The sequence below is a fragment of the Canis aureus genome, unplaced genomic scaffold, assembly GCF_053574225.1.
Source record: "Canis aureus isolate CA01 unplaced genomic scaffold, VMU_Caureus_v.1.0 ptg000337l_RagTag, whole genome shotgun sequence".
Classification (NCBI taxonomy): domain Eukaryota; kingdom Metazoa; phylum Chordata; class Mammalia; order Carnivora; family Canidae; genus Canis; species Canis aureus.
Window position 1 is genome coordinate 25,278 of NW_027554563.1, and position 10,787 is coordinate 36,064.

At 39.4% G+C, this 10,787-nt stretch overlaps 1 pseudogene; it reads right to left on the reverse strand.

The window, feature by feature from the left end:
* Positions 1-1,771: 1,771 nt before the first annotated feature.
* On the reverse strand, positions 1,772-2,726 carry LOC144310014 (18S ribosomal RNA; annotated as a pseudogene).
* Between the last annotated feature and the right edge of the window lie 8,061 nt (positions 2,727-10,787).

The window sequence follows — 10,787 nt, forward strand, 5'->3', positions numbered from 1 at the left end:
GCAAGAAGGATTGGGATGATAAGAGAGATAATGTTGATAAAGAACATTTTGTTAGGGAGAGGAATTGAACCTCTGATAATAAAGGTTTAAGTTTTACGCAGTTACCGGGCTCTGCCACCCTAACAAAGCCCCTTTTCTCGGGCTTATGAGGAGATAAACTGGTTAGATTGAGTTGACTTCATCTATTAGTTTTAAGGCGCCTTTGTGAGGTAGGCCTTACATCCCTTGTCCTTTCGTACTGGGGGAGGTTATATAATAGATAGAAACCGACCTGGATTACTCCGGTCTGAACTCAGATCACGTAGGACTTTAATCGTTGAACAAACGAACCCTTAATAGCTGCTGCACCATTAGGATGTCCTGATCCAACATCGAGGTCGTAAACCCTATTGTCGATATGGACTCTTGAATAGGATTGCGCTGTTATCCCTAGGGTAACTTGTTCCGTTGATCAAAAATTATTGGATCAATAAGTGATGTTATATTTTGACTTGTGGGTCTAAATTTTAATCACTCGGGAGTTTTTTTATATTCCGAGGTCACCCCAACCTAAATTGCTAACCCACAATAATGGTGTAATGTTATGCCTTGTAGGTATTTAGTATCCATAAGTTTGGGTTAGTTAATTAAAGCTCCATAGGGTCTTCTCGTCTTATTGTGGCATTCCCGCCTCTTCACGGGAAGGTCAATTTCACTGATTGGGAATAAGAGACAGTTAAACCCTCGTGTGGCCATTCATACAAGTCCTTATTTAGAGAACAAATGATTATGCTACCTTTGCACGGTCAGGATACCGCGGCCGTTAAACAAGTGTCACTGGGCAGGCAGTGCCTCCAATACTAGAAATGCTGGAGGTGATGTTTTTGGTAAACAGGCGGGGTTTGTGTTTGCCGAGTTCCTTTTACTCCTTTTAATCTTTCCTTAAATGCATGCCTGTGTTGGGTTAACAATAGGGTAGATAAGTATTTCATTTTTGGGTTGATATTATCAGATTGTTAACTATCAGTGGTCTATCCGTTTCTGATATAAGCTTATGCGGGGAGAAAATAGTTCTTGTTACTCATACTAGCATTGTTGCTTCTATATTTAAATAGAATGGCCCAGGAGGTATAATTAGGAGTTGATGTAATATGATTGGGATTAAGTTATATTGTTTGTTGAGCTGGAACGCTTTCTCAATTGGTGGCTGCTTTTAAGCCAACTATGGTGATGTTAGTATATACTCTCTAATAAAGGTTGTATCCTGATTCTAAGAAGCTGTACCTTCTTAGACTATATTTTAAATTTACATTAAAATTTTGTTTTTTTTTAGGTAAATTTAAAGTTGAACTAAAATTCTGTTTGTGGGCAACCAGCTATCACCAGGCTCGTTAGGCTTTTCACCTCTACCCACAAATCTTCTCACTATTTTGCTACATAGATGAGTTGATCCTTTTAGATTGTTTATGGGTAGCTCGTCTGGTTTCGGGGAGCTTAGCTTAAGTTCTCTTTGTTAAGTCGTTTCTGGCTAGTTCATTATGCAAAAGGTAAAAGGGGTAATCTTTGCTGTTTAATACTGTTAAGATGTCTTTCATCATTCCCTTACGGTACTATCTCTATCGCTCCAATTAAAATTTCTATCTCCTATACTTTTATTATTTAACTAAATGTTTTACTTTATATGTCTGTGATACTTAAGTTTGGGGTTAGTTGGGCTAGCTTTTGTTCAAAGTGGTCATAAGTAATGAAATCTTCTGGGTGTAGGCCAGACGCTTTAGTTAAGCTACACTTTGATTAATCCAAGCACACCTTCCGGTATGCTTACCTTGTTACGACTTGTCTCCTCTTGTGTCTTAGTTAAGTTAATATGGTTATGGTTGTGTCTTATTACTTGAGGAGGGTGACGGGCGGTGTGTGCGTGCTTCATGGCCCTATTCAATTAAGCTCTCTATTCTTAATTTACTACTAAATCCTCCTTCAGTTTTTAATTTCATAAAAACGTTCGTGGAATGTTCTTGGGTAGAAAATGTAGCCCATTTCTTCCCACCCCATAAGTTACACCTTGACCTAACTTTTTTATGTAAAATGATTGTGCTTACTATTCTACCTTTTGAGGGTTTGCTGAAGATGGCGGTATATAGACTGAATTAGCAAAGGGTGGTGAGGTTTATCGGGGTTTATCGATTATAGAACAGGCTCCTCTAGAGGGATATAAAGCACCGCCAAGTCCTTTGAGTTTTAAGCTATTGCTAGTAGTCCTCTGGCGAATTATTTTGTTGTAAAATTATCTATGTTTAGGGCTAAGCATAGTGGGGTATCTAATCCCAGTTTGGGTCTTAGCTATCGTGTAGTCAGATTATTATAAAGTCACTTTCGTGGTCTATTTTATGGTAACTGTAGCTTTTTACGGCTTAGTTAAGTTTTAACTTTAGTGCAAAGGTATCTTAAACACGCTTTACGCCGTGGGCCTATTAGTTTGGGTTAATCGTATGACCGCGGTGGCTGGCACGAAATTTACCAACCCTTTTTAGTATGGCTTAGTCAAACTTTCGTTTATGGCTTAATTTTTATCACTGCTGTATCCCGTGGGGGTGTGGCTTAGCAAGGTGTTATGAGCTACTTAAGAGTGTGCTTGATACCTGCTCCTTTAGATCACTGCTGATTTTAAGGGCATTCTCACTGGGGCGTGGAGACTTGCATGTGTAAGTCTACTAAGAACTAATAGGAAGGCTAGGACCAAACCTTTGTGTTTATGGAGTCGTGCGACTCATCTTGGCATTTTCAGTGCCTTGCTTTATTAATTAAGCTACATTAACTTATACTGAAATTGTAGTGTGTATAATAAATAAAATACATAGTAAATATGAGAGGAAAAAAAAAGGGGATGCTATCTATAGATAGACCACGAGATCGAATGCGTGTAAGACTGTTGTGTTAAGTTAACTAGAGTAGCAATACATTTGTATACAATTTAAATAAAGCTTGTGAGTATTGTATGCACTTAGTCCTGTTTTTGGGGTTTGGCAGGACATAAATAAGTGTATAATAGATGACATGAGTTTATGGGGGGTAAGGGGGGTTTGTATAAGTTAACTTAATGTCTTGCGCGTGTACGTACGTGTACACACGTGTACGTACGTGTACACACGTGTACGTACGTGTACACACGTGTACGTACGTGTACACACGTGTACGTACGTGTACACACGTGTACGTACGTGTACACACGTGTACGTACGTGTACGTACGTGTACGTACGTGTACGTACGTGTACACACGTGTACGTACGTGTACACACGTGTACGTACGTGTACACACGTGTACGTACGTGTACACACGTGTACGTACGTGTACACACGTGTACGTACGTGTACACACGTGTGTCCTAGAATTATATGTCCTGAAACCATTGACTGAATAGCACCTTGATTTTATGCGTGAGTTGATAAATGATAATGAATAAGTCCAGCTACAAGTTATTTGACTGCATTAGGGCCGCGACGGGCATATTCCCTGAGAGCAGAAGATAAGTTAGAGTTAGTGCCGTTGCGGTCATAGATGAGTGATAGCAGATTCCCCCCCTAAAAATAAAAGATACCAAATGCATGACACCACAGTTATGTGTGATCATGGGCTGATTAGTCACTAGTCCATCGAGATGTCCCATTTGCGAGAATTAGTAGGATTGGAATAAATAGAGTCATGGCCCTGAGGTAAGAACCAGATGCCAGGTATAGTTTCATGATAGTAACCCCCACATTAGCATGGGCCCGGAGCGAGAAGAGTGACATTACAGGCAAGGATTGATGGTTTCTCGAGGCATGGTGATTAAGCCCTTATTGGACTAAGTGATATGCATCTAGTTACTGTTGAGGATCAATGGGTTGTGGAATTGGACTAGACATGTCCTATGTAAAGATATAATATCATGTACATGCTTATATGCATGGGGCAAGCCATTAATGCACGACGTACATAGGGGAGGGAAAGAAGGATTTTTTGGAGATACTGACATAGCACAGTAGAGGTGGTCCAATATATGAATGTAGGGGGTGTCAGGGAATAGTTTAAGAAGAATTTCAGCTTTGGGTGCTGATGGTGGAGCAAGAGCTTCTTCCTTGAGTCTTAGGGAGGGCGACTACTCTCCATTTTTGGTTTACAAGACCAAGGTAATGATTATACTACAAAGACTCTTCATTTTAGAAGATTATTTTCGATAACGCTAATTGTTGGCATTAGAATCAATAGGATGGTGAAATATAGAATTGAGGCGACCTGTCCGATAATGATGAAAGGGTGTTCAACTGGCTGTCCTCCAATCCAAGTTAAAGTGAGAAGATCGGCGACTAAAAGTCAGAATAGGCATTGGCTGAGGGGTCGGAATATTATACTGCGTTGCTTAGATGTGTGGAGGAATGGAATGAATGCTAAAATTAGGATGGAGAATACTAGGGCGAGTACACCTCCTAATTTATTAGGGATAGATCGTAGGATGGCATAGGCGAATAGGAAGTATCATTCAGGTTTGATATGTGGAGGGGTGTTTAGGGGGTTTGCAGGGGTGTAGTTGTCTGGATCTCCTAATAGGTCTGGTGAAAATAAAACTAGTGATATTAAGACTAGGAGCAGGAGTAGGATTCCTAGGATATCTTTAATTGTGTAGTAGGGGTGAAACGGAATTTTGTCTGAGTCTGATGTGATTCCTGAGGGGTTGTTGGATCCGGTTTCGTGTAGAAATAGGAGGTGTACTATTGCTAGAGCTGCGATGATGAATGGAAAGATAAAATGAAATGCAAAGAATCGTGTTAAGGTTGCTTTGTCTACTGAGAAGCCACCTCAGATTCACTCTACTAAGTTGGTTCCGATATAGGGGATGGCGGAGAGAAGGTTAGTGATTACAGTTGCCCCTCAAAATGATATTTGTCCTCACGGCAGTACATAGCCTATGAATGCTGTGGCTATGGTTGCGAATAGTAGTACAATTCCAATGTTTCATGTTTCTATGAATACATAGGATCCATAGTATAGGCCTCGTCCCACATGTATGAATAGGCAGATGAAGAATATGGAAGCGCCATTTGCATGTATATAGCGGATAATTCAGCCGTAGTTAACGTCTCGACAGATGTGGGTGACCGATGAAAAAGCTGTGGCCGTGTCCGATGTGTAGTGTATAGCTAGAAATAAACCTGTTAGAATCTGTAGAATCAAGCATACTCCTAATAAGGACCCGAAATTCCATCAAGCAGAGATGTTAGATGGCGCTGGGAGGTCAATGAATGAATTGTTGACAATTTTGGCTAGTGGGTGGGTTTTTCGAATGTTGGTCATTAATGTTCTTATAGTTGAAATACAACGATGATTTTTCATGTCATTAGTCATGGTTAAATTCCATGTAGGAATAATGATAACATACATTGTATTTATTTTAAGTATCGTTTTTGTGATGAGTTTTGTGGGTTTTGCCACTAAACCATCTCCTATTTATGGTGGGCTTGTGCTAATTATTAGCGGTGGGATTGGTTGTGCGATTGTTCTGAATTTTGGGGGTTCTTTTTTAGGGCTGATAGTGTTTTTAATTTATTTGGGGGGTATATTAGTAGTATTTGGTTATACAACTGCTATGGCTACTGAGCAATACCCTGAGGTGTGAGTTTCAAATAAGGCTGTTCTAGCGGCTTTTATTACTGGTCTATTGTCTGAGTTGTTGACTGCTTGCTATATTTTGAAGGATGATGAGGTGGAGGTAGTATTAAAGTTTAATGGAATAGGGGATTGGGTAATTTATGATACGGGGGACTCTGGGTTTTTTAGTGAAGAGGCTATGGGTATTGCGGCTTTATATAGTTATGGAACCTGGTTGGTGATTGTTACAGGTTGGTCGCTGTTAACTGGTGTGTTGGTTATCATGGAAGTTACCCGTGGTAATTAAGGATTAGTAGGCTGAGAATTATAGTTAGTATGAACGATAGGAAATAGAGCTTGATGAGACCCTTTTGATTTGAAATAAGGGTAGAAGATTTTATTTGGAAATACGAGATTGATTTGGGTAGGATGTTTTCTAGTCAGATGGAGTCCAGAAGTATAGATGCTGATTTCTGGCTGATGGTTAAACTTGTTTTAGGTGTGAGGCGGTGCATAATGGTTGGATAATAGCCAAGGAGGGTGGAAAATTTAAAGTAATTAGATGGATAGTTAAATTTGAGTCCTTGTATGGTAAGGTTTAGTTCTAGTGCCAGGATGAAACCCAAGATAGTTACTGCAAGGGCTATCATTTTTAGATAATGAGGCATAGTTATCTGTGGGATGGTGGTGGGTGTGATGCTGTGGGAGATAATGTATCCTGCAAATACACTTCCGATAAGGAGTCGTTTAATAGAGTTAATTAGGAGAGGATTATTCTCGTTGATAAGGATTATAGGGGAGAAGCGGGGCTGGCCTAGTAGAGCGAAGAATATAATTCGGGTGCTGTAGGCAGCGGTTAGGGATGTGGCAACGAGTGTAATTAAGAGGGCTCAGGCGTTGGTATTCGACGTGTTAGCGGACTCGATGATCAGGTCTTTGGAGTAGAATCCTGTAAGGAAAGGTATGCCTGTTAATGCGAGGCTTCCGACAATCAGGGAAGTTGTGGTGAAGGGAAGGACTTTAAATAGGCCACCTATCTTTCGAATGTCTTGTTCATCGTTTAGGCTGTGGATAATTGACCCTGAACATATGAATAACATAGCTTTAAAAAATGCGTGAGTGCAGATGTGTAAGAAGGCTAGGTAAGGCTGGTTAATGCCAATTGTTACTATTATTAGGCCTAGTTGGCTTGAGGTAGAGAACGCTACAATTTTTTTGATATCGTTCTGTGTAAGAGCGCAGATTGCAGTAAATAGTGTAGTAATAGCCCCTAAGCATAAAGTGAGGGTTTGAATAGTTTGATTATGCTCTATTAGTGGATGAAAGCGGATAAGAAGAAATACTCCTGCTACAACTATTGTGCTTGAGTGAAGTAGGGCTGATACAGGAGTGGGGCCTTCTATGGCTGAGGGGAGTCAGGGATGTAAGCCGAATTGAGCAGATTTACCGGTAGCTGCTAATAGTAAGCCAAGTAGCGGCAAATTAAAATTATCGTTTGTTGTAATAAAGATTTGTTGAAGGTCTCATGTGTTTAAGTTCAATAGAAACCATGCTATGGTTATAATGAAGCCTACATCTCCAATACGGTTATAGAGGATAGCTTGTAGGGCAGCTGTATTTGCATCGGTTCGGCCGTATCATCATCCAATAAGTAAAAATGATATAATGCCAACTCCTTCTCAGCCAATGAATAGTTGGAATATGTTGTTTGCGGTGACTAAGACTATTATAGTAATAAGAAATAAGAGAAGATACTTGAAAAATCGGTTAATATAAGGATCGGAGTGTATATATCATATAGAAAACTCTATAATAGACCACGTGACAAAAAGGGCTACGGGCACAAAGATTATTGAGAAGTAGTCTAATTTAAAACTCATGGATAGTTTTATGGTCTGGATTGTTATTCAATGTCAGTTTGAAACAATTGTTTCCTGTCCTGAGTAGATGAATATTATTGTGGGAATTATGCTAATTATGAATGCGTAAGAAGTAGCGGTTTTTACATAGTATGGGTATAGCTTATTTTTGTAGAGTTTAGTAGAGGTTATAATGATGGGCAAAGTAAGAATGACTAGAGCTGTGATTATGCATGAAGTAAATATATTTATTACTTTTATTTGGAGTTGCACCAATTTTTTGGTTCCTAAGACCAATGGATTACTTCTATCCTATAAAAGTTGAAAAAGCCATGTTCTTATACATGGGAGCATGAGTTAGCAGTTCTTGCAGTACTTTTTCGGTAAGCAAAAAGGTTTGAGCTTTTATTATTAGATTCACAATCTAATGTTTTTGTTAAACTATGCTTACAGTAGATGGGACCGAGAATAATTTTAGGGTTAAGGGATAGGAGGAGTAGAGGCAGTAGATGCAAGGTTATTAGGGCATTTTCTCGTGTGAATGACGGTTTGATATTTTTGATATGGTGGGAATATTTACCACGCTGTGTGGTGATTAGTATATAAAGTGAGTATAGGGCAGTGATGGTGATGTTAATTCCTATTAGAATAATAGTAATGTTGGATCATGAGAATGAGGATATCACTACAAATAGTTCTCCGATAAGATTAATTGTTGGAGGAAGAGCCAGATTTGTGAGGCTTGCTAATAACCATCAGGCTGCTATCAGGGGAAGGAGGGTTTGAAGTCCTCGTGCGAGAATCATAGTACGGCTATGGATTCGTTCGTAATTGGAGTTGGCTAAGCAGAATAGCATCGAGGATGTTAAACCATGGGCAATTATTAGGGCTGTTGCACCTATATAACTTCATGGTGTTTGAATAAGAACCGCTACAATAACGAGTGCCATATGACTAACTGAGGAGTATGCAATTAGGGATTTTAGATCTGTTTGACGGAGACAGATAGAGCTTGTTATGATTATGCCTCATAGAGATAATATTATGAAAGGATACGCTATGAAGTTGGTCAGGGGGTTTAGTAGGGTTGTAATTCGTATCATGCCATAGCCTCCTAATTTCAGGAGTACGGCGGCAAGTACCATGGAGCCGGCAATAGGGGCCTCTACGTGTGCTTTTGGTAGTCACAAGTGGAGGCCGTATAGAGGTATCTTTACTATGAATGCTATCATGCATGCCAATCATAAGAAAACATTAGATCAGGAGTTTGGCAGAGGTTGAATTCAGTATTGAATTATGAGAAAATTTAGGGAGCCCATGAAATTGTGGATGTAAAGGAGAGCTACTAGGAGTGGGAGAGATCCTATTAAAGTATAAAATAAGAAGTAGAGCCCTGCGTTTAGTCGTTCAGTTTGATTCCCCCATCGGGTAATAATGATCAGGGTTGGGATTAGTGTTGCCTCAAATAGGATGTAAAAGAAGATAAGTTCAGAGGCGGTGAAAGTTATAATTAGGAACAACTGGAGAAGAATCAGTATTGAAATATATAGTTTTTTTCGAGTTAAGGGTTCTTTTGATAAATGGTGTTGGCTTGCTATAAGTATAAGGGGTAGAAGTCATGTTGTAAGTGCTAGTAGCGGTGCTGATAGGGAGTCAGAGAAAAATATTAAGGAGGGGTTCAATGTATTATCATTTGGTTGATTCAGGTAGAATAAGCTGATTAAGCTGATTAGCAAACCATATGTTGTCGTGTTAATTCAGATTATGTTAGGCTTTGATACTCATGTAAGGGGGATCAGTATGATAGTGGGGATGATAATTTTTAGCATTGTAAGAGGTTTAGGTTTTGTACGTAATCAGTCCCGTAGGTGTTAGATACTATAACTAGTAGAGATAGTCCTAATGCTGCTTCGCAGGCAGCAAATACTAGTAGTACGATTGGTATCATGCTGGCTAATGTAAGGTGGTTGTTGAGAATAGTTACAGATATTATTACAAATAGTGATAATATTATGCCCTCTAAGCATAGTAGCGATGATATTAGGTGTGATCGATAAACAAGTATACCTATTAGAGAAAGAATGAATGCCAGAAAGATATTAATATATACTATGGACATATGATAATTATGAGATAAATCATAATCTAATGAGTCGAAATCATTTGTTTTGGCTTAAACTAATTATCATATTCGGTTCATTCTAGCCCCTTTTCGGTTCATTCGTACGCTAGGCTTGCAGCTAGGAGGGAGATTAGTAGGAGTGCTATGATAAGTATTGTTGTCAACTTGTTGGTTTGTGACGCTCAGGGAAGTGGGAGTAGGAGTGCGATTTCTAGGTCGAAAAGCAGGAATGTGATGGCAACTAGGAAGAATTTTATAGAGAAAGGTAGGCGAGCAGATCCCATGGGGTCAAAACCACATTCGTAGGGGCTTGTCTTGTCTGTATAAATATTTAGTTGGGGAAGTCAGAATGCGATTAGTACAAGTAAGGACGCTAGGGTTACATTAGTTATCAAGGTTAGTATTACGTTTATTACTTCTTTCCAGGTTGATCTGGAGCTAACTGATTGGAAGTCAATTGTACTAGTTATACTAAAGAAATAGGATCCTCATCAATAAATAGATACATATAAGAATAGTCAGACTACATCAACAAAGTGTCAATATCATGCAGCGGCTTCAAATCCGAAGTGGTGGTTTGATGTGAAGTGGTAGTATAGTTGTCGGAGAAAGCACACGATAAGGAATGTGGAGCCAATAATTACATGTAGTCCGTGAAACCCAGTAGCTATAAAAAAGGTAGATCCGTACACTCCGTCGGAGATTGTAAAAGATGTCTCGTAGTATTCGGAGGCCTGTAATAGTGTAAAATATACGCCTAAGGAGATTGTAATAAATAGGCCTTGAAGTATGTGTTTACGATTGCCTTCTATTAAACTATGATGGGCTCAAGTAATAGATACTCCGGAGGCTAGGAGGACTGAGGTGTTGAGTAGAGGAACTTCTAGTGGGTTAAGAGGAATAATGCCGGTGGGAGGTCAGCAACCTCCAAGTTCAGGAGTAGGGGCTAGGCTGGAATGGTAAAAGGCTCAAAAGAAGCCTGCAAAGAAAAATACTTCTGATACAATAAAAAGAACTATTCCGTACCGTAGTCCTTTTTGTACAATAGGGGTGTGATGTCCTTGGAATGTGCCTTCTCGGATCACATCTCGTCATCACTGGTATATGGTTAGCAGGTTGGTTGTGAATCCTAATGTAAGTAGGGATATTGAGTTATAGTGAAATCATATGATAAGACCCGATGTTATAAGAAGGGCAGAAAG